The sequence below is a fragment of the Drosophila miranda genome, chromosome 2, assembly GCF_003369915.1.
Source record: "Drosophila miranda strain MSH22 chromosome 2, D.miranda_PacBio2.1, whole genome shotgun sequence".
NCBI classification, from domain to species: domain Eukaryota; kingdom Metazoa; phylum Arthropoda; class Insecta; order Diptera; family Drosophilidae; genus Drosophila; species Drosophila miranda.
Window position 1 is genome coordinate 21,002,760 of NC_046675.1, and position 21,676 is coordinate 21,024,435.

Below are 21,676 nucleotides of genomic sequence, written 5' to 3' on the forward strand. Positions count from 1 at the left end.
TCTAAATTTCTCGCTACCACCTTTATCTACCACGCTCACGCTCTTTTTATTTTCGGTCCATTTCGAAATTCCCCAATCCCAATCGTTTGGGCCATAAACTTCAACGCAGACTAAACCAATTTCAGAGTTTATATAATTGAAAGTTTCTAAACACATGGGGAAATAAAGATTATCAAGACAACATAGTGTATACAGAAAGATATGTCATAGACGATGAAAGATGAGTTTTTAATTATTTATCTATACGATTATAATCACAGTTACCAGATAGAACGATTTATCCCATACAATTATGGATTATGAATTATTGAAAGATATGGATAAAATTGATTCTTAAATTTATTAAATCAGATTTTACTGTATTTTTTCAGTTAAATTCCTAACCTGCCTAACCTCTTAGAAGAGTTAAGCGAGGTATTAGGGGAAAAGGTACACACTTCGATAAAAGATTGTTTTACCTGTCAGCAAACAATAATATCAACAGAAAAAAATCTGCATTTTCATCTTAAAATTAATTAAAGCCGAAGAACGTACAGTCAACAAAGGCTTTTTCAGACTGACAGGCCCCAAATGAAGCCGAAACAAAGTTGGGGGTCCTGTCCGTGAGTTGTGGCAACCGTAAACCTGCTGCCGAAATCCCTAATTTAAAATACGGCAGATAAATATTTACTTTGGTCCCACAATGAAACAGCTGGTTCCGTAAGTTGGAAAATGTAACAAAAGGTACAGGAAAAAAGGTATTCGTATTTGGATGTTAAAAATGGTTTTAGTGTAAGGTGAAGGTAAATTTGGGGATTTAATCAAGCTAAGTCTCTGCTGCATGCAAGTCGAAATACAATTTTCTTACAGCTCTCGTTTCATGAAATTGGTTTGTATAGAAAATAACTTTGTTGTGTGCAAAAAGCTACAATTAGATTGTTATTCGGCGAGGCATGCAGAAACACTCTCCGCTTTACCGTTCTTGCTACCATGCCCCACCATCGATTACTTTCGCTTGGCGCATTGCATCCGCAACTTGATTACAAAAGTTTCGTTACTCTTTTTGTGGGAACTTAATTATCACACCACATCACGAATCCTCTTCTGCGATGGCTGCTCTTGTTGGGGATGCTATTTCCGTGCTAAATATTTTGACAAAGCAAGCAACTTTCTTCTTTTTGTTTTATATGACTTTCTCAAAGGATTTTCTTGTACAGCAAAATTATACATGTTACAGGGGCCTTCAATGGCAAATCCTTCATATGAGTTTTCTAAGGTTTCCACTTCTCACCGGCAGACTTTTTTTACTTTTTATAGCCAACTTAATAGCTCTAATACTGCATTTTTTATGGCATGTGCAGGTCGATACTGGTCGCAGGATGATTGAACCAAGTCTGCCAAGTCAGTGGGAAGCAGCAGATTGTAGATTAAAGCTTTCTGCTTAACATTCGATAAAATGTAGACTGCTTTCTATATGTCTCGTTTTCACAATTCTCATATGAAGTTTTTTCACATCCTGCTGCACAGCTTAAAATAGTTATACAGTCACGTCAAAATTTTTCCCATCACAAAATTGATAGCCAAACTATTGGAAATTTCCCGCACCACATGGACCTATGGCACCTGCAATCAAATTCAGTTTTCATCCAGAATCGATTCTTATTATTGGCCAAACATTTGGCAAAGCAATTAGCACGTAACTCGCAGTGAACCGAGGGTTTAATTGCATTGTTTTGTGGTTCCCGGTGAGAATTTAGAGCCTGAACAACACCAACATGTCGCGCTGCTGAAATATGACCACAGCCTCTGGCCCATTGCGGACACAGAACGTGGCCACTGAGGTCAATGTGGCAGTGGCTGACATCCGGGTGCGCACCAGCATATATATTTTACACCAAATATGCCAGGCCTATGCCCCACAAACAGATTGTTTAAACTTTCGCAGGTGGGTTGACTAAAGGCAGGCGTAACACTGAGCCCATTCAAAGATATGCTGTACTAAACTTTTGTAGAATTTCACCCGCCCCGGCAAACTTTTATTGTTTGAGTAAACAATCGCTAAGTTATTTTCATCCAAAGGTACTACGAAATTCTGATAACTTAAAAACCTAAAAGATAACGTAAAATGTTACAAAAGAAAAACAATCTGTTGAATTATTTCATTCATCGGACTTTTCAGCGAGCAAAATTCCATTTAAGTCATTGAATAAGACTGGAGTAATTTGTTAAAGCATTTTTCTGCTGTTGAACAAAGTGTATTTCACTTGCCTACGAGGAGAGCACTTTGGGAAAATTCAATTAAAATCCATATTTTATCCTGCCTTACCTCTCTTGCATATACATATGGTGTTCACCCCCTGATACTTAATATTTAATTAAAGTTATTGCTTGTACGCCACGTGGACTTGACCCCATACATAAAGACACATATATAAAGCTCTGTACGCTGCCCTGCCAGACAAAGTAGGTTAACTTTATGGCGGGGCTACGAACCTCTATAAAAGCGTTCGTTGCTAGGCCATGAGCCATGGAAAAGGGCAGTAACAGTAATTACCAAATAAAGGGTCAGACACGAAAATTCTCGAAAAAAAAACAATGAATACGTCTGGGATGCGTGGAATTATGTTGCGTGTGAAAATGAGTTCTAGTTACAGATAATTCGGTTTTTTAAACAAAGAAAGCGGATTAAATTAAATTTTTCTAATAATTCCGTAAGATATAATTTAATTTAAGTTCTGGAAATACAATCGATTCCAAAATTCAAGAGTTCTACGCAGCCTCAATGGCGCACATGGATAAATGTAATTTCATGATTTTTATTAATCAATTCTATTGAGCCCGTCGAGATAATACCAACGAAAAATAAAATTTTCTCCTCTTGGATTTTGTGCTGCTGACGTATCGCTTGCGCTGGCATTCTGTCAAGGAGAGTAAGGACCTCATGGCGTATGTGTATTTATCTCCCTCTGCAGCCGCAATCGGAATTAACCACAGACCGTTATGACTGAAAATGTCGATTTCTTGACGGTTATTAATATGTAATTTCGATTAAAAGTAAAGCTGGAGATGATTTAATTGAATGGCGGGATTTCTTCATCTGATGCAGACACTTAACCTGCTCAAACAAAGACTTATACTCCCATTCTGATAATAAATTTTCCTTAAAGAATAGAGGTGGCAAATATGTAATTTTATCGTAAGAGTTCAATTCTCCATCAAGTCTGTTAGAAACCGTTTCTTCTCGAATTCGCTAATAAATCAACAAGTAGTCAAGGAGCTGCCAAGCACATTGTCCTGTTATGTATGGTATCCAAGAAAACGCGAGACACGGTGGAAACGAAAGTAAATGCCGCCCATGTCTTCGACCAAATAAAGTCAACTTTTTGTTCATTTTGTTTGCCAGCTTTTCATATAGAGCATTTTGATCCCAGTCTGTGCTGCGCTCCATAAAGAGCTTATAAAAGACTGTGCCACCGCTTTTCATATCCCGCCAGGAGTCTTCCATTTTCCATTGTTAGCGGCCATCAATGTGTACTTGGAACAGCTTCTGCTGATGCTCCTTTACCAGTAGTTACTTAATTGTGAGGCTTCACCATAGCTTAAGGCAAGCAACAATCGAAAAGGAAAAGCAGGCAACCCTCCAACCTCGCGGGCAGTCCATTTTTCTATTATTTTTCACATCGTAACTTTTATGACAAAACCAAAGGGAGTGGTATTTTTATCTGTTCTGGCAAGCAATTAAATTTCTTCAATGCAGAAAATTGTCGTTTTATTTAGTAATTCCCCTGCCAGCTCCCCATCCTTACTGGTGGATAATAACATTCGTGGGGCCTATCAATGTACTGAAAACTCTGCATTGACAAAGAAACCCGTCTAAGTGTTTTAATCTGCGTGAAAATAGACCAACATGGGAATCTTTGATAAGTAAACTTATGAAGGAAAATATAGCTACGGTACTAATGGGAGCTCAATCTTTTTTCCCAAGCTCAAAATGATTTATTACGAGTACTCGCCTGCTAGCAGCTTTGACAGTTATAAGCCAGTAGAATTTTCTTTTGATTAGGATAAATCAATCGATTTTATGGTATTATGTACTTTCTGCAGCTGCTGATGCGGAGGCTACTAAGCATGTTCGCTTTTCTATCACATGTGTATACATCCTGGTACTCGTATCTGCTTAAAAACCTCCAAAATATTTGATATATAAATGGAAATGCTTATAGAGCAAAATTAAACAAAATACATACGCATCTGTGTAAAATTAGCTACTTAATTTGTATTCCCACTCCTCTGCAGATTCAATGACTACACATGGTATTTTGCAACACCTATAATTTGAATGTGAACTCTTTCCTCAAGGGAAACCAGAATTTCGCGCACGGTTCTTACCTAAATTTACATATAAATAAATACATATATCGACCACAAAAAGCGGTTTACGAATTAGATTTGATAAACTGCAGCACTGGAGAAATTTTGCGGAGATGGAAATTGGATTTTAAATTTGTATACTAGTCCCCAACCTACGCAAAAGAACAAAAGAAAAGTTTTTTGTTTTTCCGCTAAATGTTGGGATTACCTAAACACATTCTGCGTTCCTAACAAACTCCTCTCCTGGCCAGTAGATAAGTAAGTTGATAGCCGTTGAAAAGCTCCTTAGCTCTCTTCCAAGAAGTCTCCTTTTTTTGCTCCATTATTGAGGCTCTCATAATAGGTAGTGTGATTAAATCTCGCAAGTCTCTACAGCCATTGACATCAATTTGATATGTATTGTTGGGACTTAGACTCCTTTATGCATTGTATGGATGCTCCTCTATTCATTGGACTCCTTTAGACTCCTTTATGCATTGTATGGATGCTCTTCTATTCATTGGATTAACACACCATGTTCATTCATTGGCTCGGGAAAAAGAGGAAAAAATATTCTCCAAGAAGCGCATGAACAGAAAAAAGATATAGAATCTGTTGCCTTTAGAACTAAAACCACTTCAAGCAATCATAACTGTTCATTTATCTTGCTACGAGTATATTCCTAACTTTATCTTCACGTCTAGTGGATTTTCTCTAGTGCATATCTATTAATTTTCACTAGTCAGGGGGAAAGGCTTGCAAACAATTTTTCTTAGTTTTTCCTCTTTGCAAAATGCACTTAAGTATGCAACCGGCAACTAAAAAGTTATAAACTCTCCAGCAATGTTGAAATGCCTTCAACACGGCCATGCCACTTTCAGCTGGAGTAGATGCAGTCAATGCCCACAGCCAAAAATTTCCTTTTTCATTTTCAAAAGTGGCTCTTTCCATACTTTTTTACTTCAGCAGTAATACAATTCAATACAATATTAACTAGTGAAATGCATTTTACATGAACAACCACAACAGTGAAACAGCCATATAAGGAATAATAATGACACGGAAGAAAACACTGAGTGATTAGCAAATAGAAAATATACAGAATGGTGTGAAAGTACAGTACTAGAGGAAGGGAACACGCGATCAAGAGGGCATGCAATTTTAGAGCCGGACACGCAAGGAAGAAGATTCATGGCATCAGGAAAAGACACGCGACTCTTTAAGAAATTGTACAGAGTCTATTATTATTAGTGATGATCTAATGACATGCTTCACATATTTTATTTCCATTGAATGTTTTCTTTCTACCAAAACTTCAAGTATCTTATTTACAACAAATTTTGCAGAATAAAAAGTATGCATGTATCTTTTGAAAGCAACAAATCGTCATGTCTCATTTCTTCTTTAGCTTATTGATGAGAGCTCATTTCCTTTTGGCCAAAAACAAGCCAAAGCGAAAACGGCTATGATGCTAATGTGATGAAAAAGAAAAAGTGAGGACTGCACAAATAGAAGAAAGCCTGACTCTGGGTCTTCATTTATTTTTAGTTCTGTTATATAAGTGTTTGTTTAAAATCAAGTTTTCTGACCTCTTATTCTTTTTACATTTACACAAATGCAGGCAAGAAAGAAGAACAACCAAACAAAAGTCTTTTTTTGGATATCCCACCAATATAAAACGTAGCCAAAACTGTATCTATTTTAATCTAGATATGTTGAAATCCGCCTCCAGGGCATTCTGTAGACAAGGAATCTTGTGGCAGAAAGTCTGCGGCCACGCTAAGAGAGAACTTCCGTTCACTCTTCTTTTTTCCTGGTTCCTGGTAGTCGACAAAGTTTGATTAAAAAGCCGTCAACAGGGCAACACAAGTTGCAGCGGAACAGATTGGAAAATGTGATGGCAGTCAGGAAATTGGGTTTATTTCGATCACGTACATAACTGCCTCAAAGGAATTTTCCATTAAAGCGAAGCTTTTGATGCCAACGTAGTGCAACGGGTGCAGGCTGCATTACAAAATATAAAAAAATACATTTTCTCTAAGTATTTTGTTGTTTTTATTTTGTTCATCCAAGCACTTCAAGGGAAAAGCATCCATAAAACATGCATTCCTAGCAATATGCAATAGTTTTTGCTTCCTCAATAAACACTGTGGCTAGAATGTAGTGCGTTGGGTTCTTAATTGAATTCAATTAAAATTAAAATCGGATACCTTAAATAAATTATTCTATTCGTACATACATATATGAATATAATTTAACTTAACTTAATTTCTACTCTCATATAAGAAACTATAATGGGTTACACCATTTATCTTTCCCGGTCCTACAAAAAAGGGGGATGGAACGATTGTAACGAATAGGTAAATATTTGTCCAACTTAATGAAAAAAGTCCTAGCGAACCTTTTGTTTCATCTTCTCGTGCTATAAGTTTTGCCTACGTCAAATAAGGGACACTCTACCCTATACTCATTCAGTACGGGGTATAATAAAGCAAGAAAGGTGGTGGTAGTATTGTTCCGCCAAAAACGTCTATATAACATATATCTGATGATAAACAAAACTCATCATTCTAACGGAAGACATTTACACAATACAAATTTGTAAGAAAATTTGACGACTTCCTCTTTCCGCTGACGTTTCCTTCAGAACTTTCCTCTGACTCTGGCCTTTCATCTGCCGCTGAAATTTCGGCAAGATAGTCTAATACTTCATCAACCCTTTTCAGATCTCGTAGGTCGATAAGACTCCTCAATTGAAGGCCAAACATTCCCAAAATCACAAACCGCTAAGAGGAAGGAAATTTCTTAAATCAAGCAGTCCTTGACCTGTCAGCTTATTATTGTAGACAAAAAGAATGATGAATGTGTCTTCATATAATCCATTCATAACCTTATTAATGTTGGCAATTGAAAACATCTTCGTTGCTTCTCCCTGAAAATACTAAAGGAAATGGCAGAGCATGGAAAGTGACAGAATTGTTAATTCGCTTAGTGAGAACTGACCTTAAAGAACTAAGATTAAAAGCAGCTAAAAGCACCTAAGGTAAAGTTTTAGGGCTATTTTTGTTGTGTCAAGAAATTTGCAAAGATACAATGTAGGTCGTGTGGAAAAGCAAAAAGTGCTGACTTGATCCAGCAGACATAAAATAAGTTCCAGAGCTGACCGTAAAGCATTTTTATATTAGCAGAAAGGCTGGTGAAAAACAAAAGGCAAATAAAACGAAACTGGGCTGGAGAAAATATGCACACAATAAAACACTAGATACACAACAAAGTTTGAAATTGTAATACAAAATTTCAGACAAAGAAGCTGGTTGGAGAAAATTTACGAGGTTAAAAGTCTAAAAATTCAACAAAACCCAGCCCAGAAATGAAAATGTGAAAGCTATCTCAGAACAGAGCAAACAGAAACATACTGAAACAAGCAACAGCTGCAAAATGGAAAACTAACCAATGAGGAGACCTCATAGAATATCCGGCAAAATTCATTGGCAGGCACTTTACTCAGTGGGTGACGTATGGTTTTAATGAATGATTTTCTAGTATCGGGACTAATGAGCTGACCAGCCAAGGACCTTCGCTGCAATATCTTTGATGTGTTCGGCCGAAATTAACTCGTTAGAAAATGTCTGTCAGTTGACTTTAAATTGAGCTTCAAGGCAGTATTCATATCTGATTTTGATTCATTTGTATGTCTTGTGTTTAAGCCTGAGCATGAGCATAGACAATGATTAAATAAAGGGCCAACAAGATTATACAATACCCAATAGAAAGGTTCATTCGTCCTCATTTGGAACTCACTTGTTGTATCTGATTGGGTGAGAATCGATATCATTCAGTGGAAAGTGGGTCAGCGATGAGCAAACAGAAGGAAAGCTCAGACAGTCAGATGCCAGCTCATGCCACTTTCTCCTTACACTCAATTACCTCTATCCGTTCCGTTCTTCCGGAACAGAAGCCATTGGCCAATTCGGTTCTTAGGTTTGGTGAGGCTAGAAAAAAGGGTGCGGAGTAGCTGGCTGCTAACTAGTCTAGTCTCTCCCCCATTGTGGTCCCTGGCACGCACAATTACGCGGCCAAGGAGCGCATCAGGCAGAGGGACAGCGGCAGGGAATGAGGATTGCCAGACCAGCAAACATGAATGCGTGTACGTAGTTCCCACGTTTCACTCGTCTTTTCTTGGCCACTGAGCAGTAAACAGGCGGTTAAACGGAAGTGCGGAGGATAGTAGGATCCAGAGCAGAGTACTTTGTGGCACATGATAGGCTTTGAACCGGCTGTCATGTTAAACGCCCTCGAAATTGTATACATTTCGCGTGACATCAGAACATACGAGTTTACCCCGAAAACGATGACCTTTTCTCGTTTGAAGCACCATCATTCAGCCTTTGAGTAAAAAAAAAAAACAATCTTAAGTAAACAAACAATTTTTCACGTAATTTATTTGCCAAATCATAGTGCTCTTTCACTTCTGCTGTTTCTATTTATTCTTCAACTTCTGCTTAGAACTCTTCTTCTATGAGGACAGATGGGTGAAGGTAAACACAATCCCATCATCAACATTATAGCACCACCGGAAAAAAGATTAGTTAATGTAAGGATGAGGTCACAAGGTAATTGTTTGACTGCAATGCCAATAACATAATTAGTTAGTGTAGAGAACCCTCTCAAAGATCACATTTTAGTGTGGAAATGTCGGAGTGGTATGACAAACAATTTCTCTATGAAGTAGTGCCATATTTCATTTTGTTGCTCCATCTTCCATGTGGACCATGTCAAGTGCATCATTAATAATGGCAATGTGCCAGATAGTTTCCACCCCGCCAGATACAGTCCAGCAGCTGCCATTCCCCTGCCAGATGTTCGCTCATATATTACAAGATGTGCCTAAGGAGGGGTCAAGGATCCAAGATTGAGTAATGGCTCACACATACAGCACGATAGTTACAGACAATGAACTCGGAAGGAAAGAATGGGAGTGGACATCGTGTACTAGTAGTGGGTCTGTTTTGGTTTCCATTATTTGTACAAGTGTTGAAGCTTAGACGTGGTTGGCATCGAAAAATATACAATAAGAATAAAGCAATTCTTACTTTAAATTTGTTCAGTTTTTCAGCCACTTTTAAGGTAAGCTTTAAATATAAAATTTAGCACCGATCACACAATAATATCTACATGAAGGTGTGCATCTTGATTCGCTTAGGTTGGTTCTACTCCAAGCATAAGCGTATACAAATAGTTGGAGGCTGCTTCGTGGCCCGACCAATTTTAATACATATTTAAAATATCATACCTGAAAACTGGAGAGAGAGAGAGCATGCAAGCATGACTCACTGAATAATTCATAGTTGAAGGAATATTATGGCCTGCGGAGGAATATACAAGCATTTTCATCAAATGCAAATTTCACGTTTGTTGCGCATACGCCGAGTGTCCCTCACAACGACAATACAAGCCGACGCCACGGTCTCATGCATGGCTAATGTGGACTACAAAGAATGAGAAAGTCGAAATTCTAGTTTATTTTCTGTACTTATAGATGAAGATACACTCTATACCAAAGATTATAACAAAAAAAAAAAAGCTAGACCCAGTGTATATTGCCGTTGGGATGATGCCTAAACTTCATTATAAAATTTGAGTTGGATCAAGAAATCTTCACCAGATTCAGCCTAAGTGCACACCTTTTAACCCTCATAATGAACTGCAAAAAAGGTAGAAAACTATTTGTAGCACAAACTGCAATAAAAAAAGTGGGAAATAAGAAATTCTCTGTTCTCTTTCATTTACTTTTTTTATACCATTCTCTGTTATTCCTTCTTTGATTGAAATCGATACACGTAAAAGATCATTATAACAATTGAATTTGATGCGTTGAAGTCCTGAAGTCAAGCACTCAGCATGTAAGCGCCTTATTTTTACAGTAACGGACGCTGGGGAACCAGAATTGAAAATGGCAAAATTGTGTATTTGCTTTTGTTGTTTTTCATGCAGTGATTCTCAGTTCTCAGCATGTTGGACAGAAAAACCCATAAAGAAGTCTAAATAACTATATAATCTTGTCAGAAACGATGGATCCAATGAACAACAAAAGATTCTTGCATTCCTTTGTGTCCCGTGACAAGGGTGTCAAGGGATCGTGAGGTATCTTTCTGTCAGACTCTTCCTTCTGTATCCTTAAGCAAGAAACATCATCATTATGAAGCACATTTGAGCAGGCAGCATGGAATTGCAACTGTCGTGACAGTCTGACGTTGTTCCTAGCCACACCCTTGTTTAGTTATGTTGTCGCTTTTTATGATGATGACAGCCAAAGGTAGTTCTTTGTTGCAGAGGATGTTGGTGAGATTGTCACCTGCATCTATTCGAGATTTTAAGCGCACTCAACTATCTGTGGGAATGTCGCAAATGACAGATGCTGGGGTCTGTGAAGTGAACTGAAGCCAAAGATAGTGTCATGGGCCATTTGGAAGACAGTTAAATATACCCCACAAAAGAATATGCGTTGATATTAATTCGTTATAGAAAATCTGCTTTTTTATCCTACTGGGCAGTTTTAGAAAATGTCAATATATACATATATCATGTAAACATTAACAGAAGAAAATTAAATCTTAAGTAAATTGTAATTGTAAATAAAAACAAGAGCAAACAAAAAAGTTCTTGTTCAGAAAACAAAAATGAAAATGGCCAGCAAAATCGTTGTTTTGGAAAGCAGAGGCATGTCATGCGACTATCAAAACCCACAAAATGTTCAAAATGTTGTCTGGCTGTCATTCCAGTTGAACATTTCAGAAAATTGCCTTTTTCTGACAGCCAAATATGTGTGTAATTATTCCTGTCGACTGTCGAAATGAATGGGGCGGGACCTTGGTCAGTCTTGGTCGGCAAAGTGCCCCCAAAAACTATTATGATGGTGGATAAGGCTCCCACTTGAATACTTGCGGGTCACGCGTGTGTACTAAAAGTGAACTTAGAGTTCACATTGCTACGTGATTGGTGGTAATTTTCATGCACATTGCGTATACGTATAGTGACGGCGGACCAAACTAAATGTCCTGTTGCACTGCTGCGAATGCTTGGGTTCTTTTAGTCCTCCATTTAGATTCCATATCAGTTTCTTTTTGTTGGTTTTCTGCTTCCAACTCCTTTCCGCTCCCCACATCATCTGCCTTTAACATATTATTATGGTAGGGCTTGCCAGGTTACAAGTTCTTTTGTTTTGTTTTTTTTGCGATATTTTTGTATGTCTTTATTACCCTTTTATTGTTATATTTGCTGCTTTCGTTCGCTTTCTTGTATATTTGACACAATTAACACTGCGAAAGGTATCCAAATTCGCAGTTGAAAGGCCAGATCATTTTGGCAAGAATTTTCCCAGAATGCAATCCTACTGTTACTTTTTCATTAGGTTGGGTAACTAGTAAAAATTACGACGTAATTAAATATTCTTATATACTTTCTAGATCTACATCTCCTTCATTAATTTGTATGTTTCGTTATCCTATTCTCGCCGTCTCTAAAGTCCACTGGCTGGTACGTGAATATACTCACTTTAATCGTTCGTTTATTCCAATTAAGTCCCAAAGTTGACTAGAATCCTTTCATCTCTGTGGCAGCTCCGATCATTATGATAATTGTAACTTTACACACTGTTTTCTTAATCCTGATTAAGATTTTTATAGGCACTAATTTACTTATTTAATTAATTTAATTAAGTTAATAGATGTATACAAAAGGGGTGGATTTTTATTTATAGGCGCCACTGGTTTCGTTTCGATTTGTGATTTTATCTAAATATTTCTCTGCTAGGTTATTACTAGAATATTAACTGTTATGTTATAATAGTATAGCACACGCGAGTAATTGTGGGTGAACAGTAAAAACTCGGTATGGGTGTGAATGAATCGGTTATATCTGAATAAATGACTGTGTATGAGTGTGTTAATTAAAATTTATATAAAATATAAAAGATAAAGCAATTTAGCTCTGGACACCAACATATGGAATACAGTTTATCTATTAAGTCTCCGCTCATTTACTTTCGCTTTCCTGGATATTTCTATTTTTGTTTATTCTGAGTTTTATTTTTTGTTTCACAGACACATGTCGTTCTACGAAGTACCTTTCGTAGTCCATCCACGTGGCGTAATGTTTTCTCCCGAAACGTGCCTATCCGTTGCTTTGCTCATGAAAGCCGCATAATGACTGAAGTCTCATCGGTATGCCGACTGAGAATTGCTGGCATCGCTGAGGCAGAGACTGTTGCAGAGGCACGCAGTCGGAGTCTGCGCAGGAAAAGCCGTGATAATGAAAACAAATTTAGCACGCCAATGGTGCCTGGGGTTGAAAACTAGGCCCTTTCATAGCTCATTACTGAAAGTAAATCAATACAAAATTTGCATATACTGCTATATTAAAGTTAATAACATTTTTTAATGGTAATAGAACCCATAGAATATTCAATCTTAAAATATGTTGAAAAGATATTTCTTATATTGATATAAAAATTGATTGAATAAACCTCGAAACTCTAATTTTAGTACTTTGATTTCTCAAATAAGCTTTTTAGTTGCGTAAGTACCTCGTCATGCTATGCGGGTACGCATTCAGATAATTTTGTTGGAAATATTGGTTGATTAAAAACATGGCGTGGATTGACTGGAAAAATAATAAACTGCCTGTTTTCGAAACTTTTTTGCTGCCGTATGGTATTTAGCGGATCTATATCAACCAACAAAAAAAAAGAAACATCCTTAAAGGATGAAAACCGCTGATAGCTGTAAATCCGATTCTCGAAAAAATAATTAGCAAATCATACAAAAAAAAATCTCCACATCAAGTATCAATAAAATTCATGGGAATAAGCCTTAAGCATTTCGCTATTCCAAAGCGTACGTGATACGATAAACATAATGTGAACTACCCCATCCCCAAAGGATCGAGCACTCTAGTCTTTCAACAACATTTGTCGGATAAGCTTCCAGGAAAGGTAAGCAAGGGATTTCACGACGTTTTAATATTTGCACAATGAAAACGAAGCCAGCAGGAAACAGTCTACCCGCAGTCTGTCGTCCTTCCGTTGTGTCTCTCTCAGGTGACAAGAGGCAAACTTTGTTTTAACAGCCACACACCAGGCTCAATACGCCCGACGAAAAAGCCACATCAAAATTTGGTGTCGCCTTCCTAATCTGAGCCTTAAACATCTGCTTATGTACTTAGAGATAATTTCCAAAAGTTCCTTGTGTTCCTTTAATTGCCTGCCGCAGACACTCTTATGATAGGAACCTTTGAGGCAGAAACAGCTTACATTTTGACGGTTCCATTGAAAATTCTCAGCTAATTCACATGTGTGGGGAGTACATGAAACTAATTGGCTGTTCGGTTAGTGCGAAATATTTTCTTCCTTCCCTGTTCTTAGTGTTATTGCTTGCGTTGTTAATGAAATAAGTAGACACAGCTGGAACTTTCACAAATTCATATGAGTGTCACCCCTGTGGAAGCTTAGATTGACTTTAAACTGGCAGGAGAACCATGATGGTTGTTGTAGAAGTGCAATCAAAAACTATTGATTGACTTATTCAAATTTGAAACATTTGTTTACATTTGTTTGCAGAATAAATTGGTGGATAAAAATGCATCTATAGCTAAAATTGACTACGAACAACTATTTCCAGTGGTTCGTACTTTACATTCAATAGAAAAAATATTTTTTAAAAACGTACATCAGAACTACGCATGCATAGATAATTTAAAATAAACATTGTACAATTTTCTGCCAGTTAACAAAAACCATTGTTAACTATTCAATGGCTAAACAATATAGTACAATTAAGTCATACATTATTTGACACAAATTGAAAATCAATTCAGGAATGATCAAAAGATGCCCTCTGGATTCAATGTTACAGGCCCTTACAGCACAATGACAAAAATAACAAATGACCAGCCTTGGGCAAGTCAAAAAATGTGCCTGTCTGCCCTGTTTTTGGCCTTGACTTTGACTCAGGGTGAACCAACCCTTGTCAGCAATGCGAGTGTAAAGAAATTGAAAGCGATTTAGCTGATAATATCGAGAGCTTAGTGATTAATCATTTCCTGGATGTGCAGATTATCATTGTCAAACATTGAGCCCATAATAAATCAATCAGTACCAGCAAAGAATGACCTTTAAGTTTCCATATTGAATATTTTCTGGAATGCTTTATTACAGCTATTCTTATTTTCAAAATAATATTTAGAAATAATGGCATACTTTAAATACTGACCAAATTTTGAATTTAATGTGATAAGTGCTGAAAGGTAATATTTATAGATATTAGTTTGTCCAGAGGAAATGTCCTGAAGAGCAGCAACTGGCAATGTCAAGAGCATTTGAATATTCAGCTGTTGGATGAGAGTGAACATTTTTCACGGCTTCGTCGGCAGTCTGTTTTATTAGCACATTTTCTGCTCTGTCATAAGCGGTGCGGCTCCACGGACAGGAAGCTAAATATAAACCATAGATTTAAATAAATCCAACAACAGATATTTTACATCGCCATTCAAGAAGATGGTAGGTTGTTTAAAGGGAGAGCAGAGAAATCGTTCGTATAACAAAAGTAAAATAAAGGTAAAATGTATTTTAAAAATTAAATTAATTCGGAAAAAGTTTTCTCAGTATAGATAATTGTATGGCATGGAAAGAGAGATTGCTTTGTACCAGAAATTGTGATTCGGATTCATGGTTGCCTCCGCATCAACAAATCAAACAAATGCATGGAGGAATGGAAGAATTCAATTTGATTTCTGGCTTCTGCAAATATTATTTTTTCTGTTTTATTGGCTGACATCGATTGTGTTTATTTATGATGTATCGAAAAACTCCTCATAGTTTAACACATGGATGAGAAGACGCCTTAAAAATTGAAAGGCACGTCTTTAAATTCCAAACTCGGGCTGTCCCACTTTCGAAATCCCACTAGTGGATGCTGTTGTTTTCCCTCGAGCCCTTCGGTCGCTGTCAGCGTCTCCTGTTTGAATAACCCAGTTGAGTGGGTCCGTTGGGCGATGGTCTGTTGTCTGTTTATATTGCTTTGCTTTGGCAAAGCCTGGTCATAAAAAAACTGTTGCAAAATGGTGCACAAACAAACGAACCGAAGGGATACTTCTGTGTCCCATTTCGCAACAACTGAGCTGGCGAAAATTCGGAATTCGGGCTAATACTTAATTCGGTGTATACTTCTTTAAAGGCTACCAAAATATTAGGTAAAAGTGGCCGCAGCCGCATTTCAGTTAAACGAATTCAACTGAGTGAGTTCTTAGTAAGATATATCTAAAACATCGTTTATTTGTAGTTTTACTCGATTGCTGGTAGTTTTTATTGTACACACTGCGTATACGTAATACTTTCAGTGTCTTGTCCTTTCTGCCCCAATTTCTTGCATTGTCTTTATGTTTATGGCTAGAACCATAACCTTTCAACTTTTCCCCTAAAAAAATAGTATTCCAATATTTACCCACACTTATCGACGCTACCTGTTGACTTCCCATTCAGTCAGGACTGGAGTGACTTTTCAAAATGGACCCAATACGAATTACGTTTACGAATATTTTAAATATTGCTGCAATTATAGCAAGTTCTACTTCACTGTTCCCAGACTGTAGTGCCAGACGCGTTGGATACACCTCAGAACTGAACTGAGAAATACGAAAATACTATGTTGAATCTCGATGTTATTATTGTTCTGGCTGCTGTCTAAGTCAGGCAAGCAAATGAACACACAGCCCGCAGTATCTATTGGCAAACATTTGTACAACTGATACTCCACCCCCAAGTGCCAGTCGCTGTTGCTGCGGGCAATGTCAGATTGCCAGACAAACAAGGGGAGCATTGGGAGTGGTAACGGCCTTAGAGACTGAGTGCAAAATGTCACAGGGCCACCCGAGCGTGTAATCAATTTGCTGATGTGATAACAAACCAAAATTGAGCCTGTATACTGAAGAGCTCAAATATTTGTTCGGCTTCTCTCACTAAAGGAAAACCAAGTCGGTACCTCCTTGAATTTTATTGTGTATTTTTCTAATTAAAGAGTTAATAAAGGCAAGTTAGCTTCAAACATCTGATCTATCGAGCAGACATTACTCTTAATTAAGTTAAATGATTTTAGTTGGAAATCAAATCCAGTCCTTATCTATGGATCCTTCAGACTGATAAGATTAGAACGATGTTATATTTCAATACCTATTCCGAGACAAAGTTATGGTTTTTTAAGCGAAAATTCTCTTCTTGTGATTCGATTCTGGTCCTAACACATCATCATCGTCACTGGCACATCGTTGTCGTTTCGCATAAAATCTTCAAAATATCGAGACATTAAAATGTAATTAGGACGGCAGCACACATGCCCCGCCAGAGAAACATCAGCATATTTATAGCGGAAGACTGTTCGAAGCATGTTCTCTATTAACGACAGAATAGCAGGAGTCTCGTTGGCCGACTGCTGTGGACTGCTTACAATTTGTCAGCGAGTTTCGAAAGGAATATCCAAACCAAAAACCAGACTATAAAATATCACAAATTTGAAAAGAAGCCACAATCAATATCGATCAAAAAGGTAATTCTCAAAATTTGGAGCCAGACAAACTCCAGTTGCAATAAATTATAGCAAAAAATTAACATTTAAATCGCATTAAATGCGTACGCGTGTGCTTACAAAACGTTAGACTCCCAGAGGAGCAACAAATCTGTTGACTGCCCCATAGGGAAGAATGTATTATCCCAATTTTGCACATGACGAATGCATGTTTGATGATTCTGCCCCACAGTCCTCATGCCGACCATTAATTCACTCAATGGTTATGGCTAATTGCCTAAATAAGTGAGGCTCAATGCGATGAAAATCACACACAAGTTCCCCGAGCAAATTATACCATATTATCATTTGATGATTCCCCTGTAGGGTTTGGTTGAGTTGGAGCTTAATTCAGCATTTATTTTCCAACGACGGCTGGCTGGCTTCATAAATAATTCAAAAAGAATTTCAGACACACATTACATTACTCGTATAGTCCCCTCTGAAAGCATCAAAAGAATCTGTGCGAAGGAGTGTTTCTAAGTACATGGGATTTTCTGCCTCTAAACACCCATTTTGAAAGAAGAAAAGCATCTGAACCTGCATATGGAGAGATTAATTTCACCCTAAATTAACCTGCAAGCAGTTTATAAGCCTACAATTATTTAATTACCTATTTAATTACCCTAGAACAGTTTTAAATAAATACAAATAAGTTTCAAATGGCTTTCTGGATATTAACACAGCGCATAGCAGTAGAGTACAGTTATAAGATACTTTTTAGATTTTCGACATGCGAGGGATGCATTCCGACAACCATATCCATTTCCATGCATTCATTCGTTAAATGAAATTTCTCGCTATATATTCTTGCATGCCGCATTGTATCCGAAACAGAAGGAGAATGCGGAAGCAACATTAAATTTAAACGGAAGTCACTGTCTCCTCCTGACCGCTGTCCTTGGACGAATGAATTTAACATTTTGTTAATTTCTTTTACAGATTTTAATGTATTGCATTAAGCATTGTCCCGCCAAGATTCTTCCATAGTCATCTATTACCGACTATCTATGCTATTGCTCTCTTGGTTGTACTTATTCCTACTTTGGCCTGGCTTGAAGACAAATCTCTTTTGTCAGGAAGTTACGCATCAGCTATATATATGGGCGGGTATGTCCATTGGGAAACAATTAAACATCTTGTATGTATAGATTGTAATCCTTTGACAAGACTTTAAATAGTCTCAAACACAACAAAGTAAAAACTCTTAGACTTATATCTTTTGCATTTGCTTCAAAGCTCGTATAATCTATTCATTTCAAAAAATATACAAAAACTTGAGATTAATTGTTATCCAACTTTAACTTTAACTTTTTTGTCCAGAGAATTGAAGCCAATGACCACTCAAAAAGATTGTCTGAAAACAAGACGAAATGAAGAACGATTTTTGTGAAGCTAAAAGCTGCTTATCACATTTAACCAGCTCCTTGACCTATATGCAAAGCAGCTTAGCGGAGTCCTTCTCTGGGTAGGTGCTTGTGTTCCTCCTTTTTCTGCTCTGTACGGCTTATTGCTGCACTGCTAAATGGCTCACGCCTGAACAGCCACTGACTTCGATTGGATATAAAAGATAGGCACCAGCAGCGATTCACTGTTCAATCGCGCTTGCCACATTTTCTGTGTTCTATTTTTTTTTTAAATTTAAACCTGCGAAGAACGTGAATTGATATTCCACAAAAACCCAATTGTAGACACTTCCATTCATTCATTCCGTTTCAAAGGGAAATGTATTTCATCGTATTCGTACAATTATTGTTTTCTGTTTTAAATTTGTATGCTTGAATATGGCATCAGGGATATATGTATGTACATAGTGGCAATATTTCTATTTTTTGTCATCCCTAACATCGGTGTAAGAAGACATAGCTCCTCTGTAGGCGTTAGCTGACGTCAGGAGGAGAGCAGCGATAACACAAGCGAAGATCTTCATTTTGTTTAAATTCAGTAAAGTTCAGGAACCAACTAGAGTTTATATAGCAATCCGCTGCAAACTTAATGCACGGACTAATAGGCTTATCTAATTAATTTATTTTCCAGTTAAACAAATCTGTACAATTGGCAAGAAGAATTGTTAAGAATGCATACAAATTGTAAATAACAATTTTAAATGCATTAGAAACGAATTCCATTCTTGTTTGTAATAATGAAATGAGACGCGCAGTAATACAAGTGGAGATGTGCTTGAAGCTTATTCATAAGTATTTCCATTGTTTAAAAAAGTATATTCCTCTGGAATCGACAGATTACGTAAAACAAGAGGTGATGCCTGTCAGAATATTCTGTATTTGGTTTCGTATTTAGGGCTTATGCAAAATGGCCACAACATATATATATCCTTTCCTTCCTATGGTTTAGTTTTTGACGAAAATATGGAATATTTAATAATCATGATTAGACAAGTGACAAGTGTGTCCGACGCTTTTTCAACGATGAACTCAGATTCGAAAAAACACTCTTACACGGTGTATCGAACAAGAATTGTTTAAATTGTAGACTCGCTTATTTAATTCATCGTAATTGAAGAATAAAGCATTAAGTTTTTTAAAGCAGCTGATATTTTTAATATATCAGCGTCTAGGATAATATAATATAGATCCTCTGTAGGCGTTAGCTGACGACATGAGGATACCAGCCAGAATGCATCCAAAGATCTTCATTTTGTTTGAATTTAATAAAGTTCAGGAATCAGCTAAAGTTTATATAGCAATCCACTGCAGACTAAACAGAATAGAATATTAAGCTTATCCAATTCATTTAAATTTAAATTCATTAGAAACGCGTTCCGTTCTTTCTTGTTATAGACATATCATTGTTCTTTCTGTTGTATTTCCCACATTTTCTGCAGTCTGTTTTTAATTTAAACCTGGGAAGAACGTGAATTGATATTCCACAATAAACCATTTCTTTCAAAAAGGAATTTATTTCATCGTATTCGTTTTACTATTCCATCAGGGATATACAATTTAGCTATATTTCTATTTTTTGTCATTTCTGACATCGGTGTGAGAAGACATAGGTCCTCTGTAGGCGTTAGCTGACGACAGGAGGAGAGCAGCGATCACACAAGCGAAGATCTTCATTTTGTTTAAATTCAGTAAAGTTCAGGAACCAGCTAGAGTTTATATAGCAATCCGCTGCAGACTTAATGCACGGACTAATAGCCTTATCTAATTAATTTATTTTTTCAGTTAAACAAATCTGCACAATTGGCAAGAAGAATTGTTAAGAATGCATACAAATTGTAAATAACAATTTTAAATGCATTAGAAACGAATTCCATTTCTATTTCTTGTAAACAAATTATCCAATTTATTACGCAAGCCGTGAAATAGTATGCATTACCTAACCACTCCTATGGAGACCTCGTATCCTTTGGGTTCTTTGGGTATTTGCCCCTTCCCATTGTTTTGAAAATGTTATTTATGCACTTCCTTCTTAAAAAAGGTAATGCGGGTCTGAGTTCTTTTGTAAAGAAAAAGATTTAATTGAGCTTTCTCAAGCTTCTTAGCATTATGCATTTCTTATAGCACTGATAAATCAGATAGATAGGTTGAGGTAAAGGATGAATAATTAATAAAAATAAGAAAACATTTTCACACATTTTTTCCAATTTCAGAACATTCCTTTTAATTTGCAGCACAAGCTGAAAAGCTCGCCAACATTTTGCTTGGTTTATCAAGTTATATTCCTGAACAATTATTTCAGTTCCAACAACAAATTCATAAATTTTCCATAACTTAAATGTTTTGTCATTGTGGTACACCACAACAAAACAATTATTTTCATTATATTACTCATTGTTGAATATTTAACTACGGAAAATTTTCATTTTCTTTTCTGAACAATGAACAACAATGGATGCGGAGGATCATCCAGAGGGAGATGATTGACATTGTTATAAACAGGAAAAAATACAAACACCAAACTGGTTACACCAACCCCAATGTGGATACAACCTGCTGCCTTTTTTTGTAAAGAGAGTGCCGTCTCCTGGGCCAGGAACACAGAAGCCATATTGCGGCAAAGGGCTTGAAACCACAGCAAAACACATTTGCTTTCTTACTGGTTTGTAAAAATCGACAGTTTGATTATATACCCGACAGAAGAGCTGAACTATAACGGATCTAGTAAACTTATTAGCTGGCTAGAACGAAAAAGTCTTCTTTTTGGCAATTTAAATAGTTAGAAATCTTCTAGTAAGTAATAATTCAAAGTAAATGAATTATGATTAAATGCAGGATAATTCTAATTAAATTAATCAACATGTAACAGACAAAATCAGAGTACGTAATCAATATGAGTAATCAATATGAGTTCGGCACAAAACAGAAAAAGAATCAGTATAGAACGAGTCAATCATTGAATTGGTATGAATAGATATGAATTCATAGAAACTGGATCAGCAACTGGAGTAAACTGAAAGGAAACTCAGGAAGTCGAATATTTAAATACTTCAAAATGGCATGCTTTTCGTATTTTAAAATACTAAATCAGATATCAGAATATTATCGCCCAAATTATATTTTAGGTGAGATTTAGTTCCAATAGCACCAGATGTCCAAATTTCCAATTAATGCGGACTTCTGTGTGCCATGTTGTTGTCAAAGAATTGGTGGAAAATGCACCAGTTTCTTATTACATGTCCCTATATATTTTGTTCATACCTTTTCTGTTTGCTTTGCCACTTTTGCTTGTTTGGATAACGAAAAGGGAAGAAAAGCAGGTTAGGAAGC

The 21,676-nt window shown here is 36.7% G+C and overlaps 1 protein-coding gene and 2 long non-coding RNA genes across 6 annotated transcripts in view; 1 reads left to right on the top strand and 2 right to left on the bottom strand.

Annotated features, from left to right (window-relative positions):
* The window catches only part of LOC108156597, a 37,723-nt gene extending 25,186 nt beyond the window's left edge, over nt 1-12,537 (bottom strand). For 3 of the 4 annotated variants that reach the window (XM_033388789.1, XM_017288139.2, XM_033388788.1), the window contains exon 1: nt 11,884-12,000. The gene's annotated coding sequence lies outside the window, so the exon portion shown is untranslated. Of the gene's footprint in view, nt 1-11,883; nt 12,001-12,454 lie in introns of those variants that run through there. The other variant, XM_017288140.2, reaches the window with a different exon arrangement.
* A 4,449-nt stretch (nt 12,538-16,986) lies between these two features.
* Nucleotides 16,987-18,646, bottom strand: LOC108156601. The gene is made up of 3 exons (XR_004471847.1): nt 18,357-18,646; nt 17,557-18,300; nt 16,987-17,483 (listed from the first exon to the last, which is right to left on the bottom strand). It is a non-coding gene; the product is annotated as an uncharacterized LOC108156601 (long non-coding RNA).
* Nucleotides 18,647-20,405: 1,759 nt separating this feature from the next.
* On the top strand, nt 20,406-21,140 carry LOC117187056. The gene is made up of 2 exons (XR_004471846.1): nt 20,406-20,498; nt 20,560-21,140. It is a non-coding gene; the product is annotated as an uncharacterized LOC117187056 (long non-coding RNA).
* The last annotated feature ends 536 nt before the right edge of the window (nt 21,141-21,676 follow it).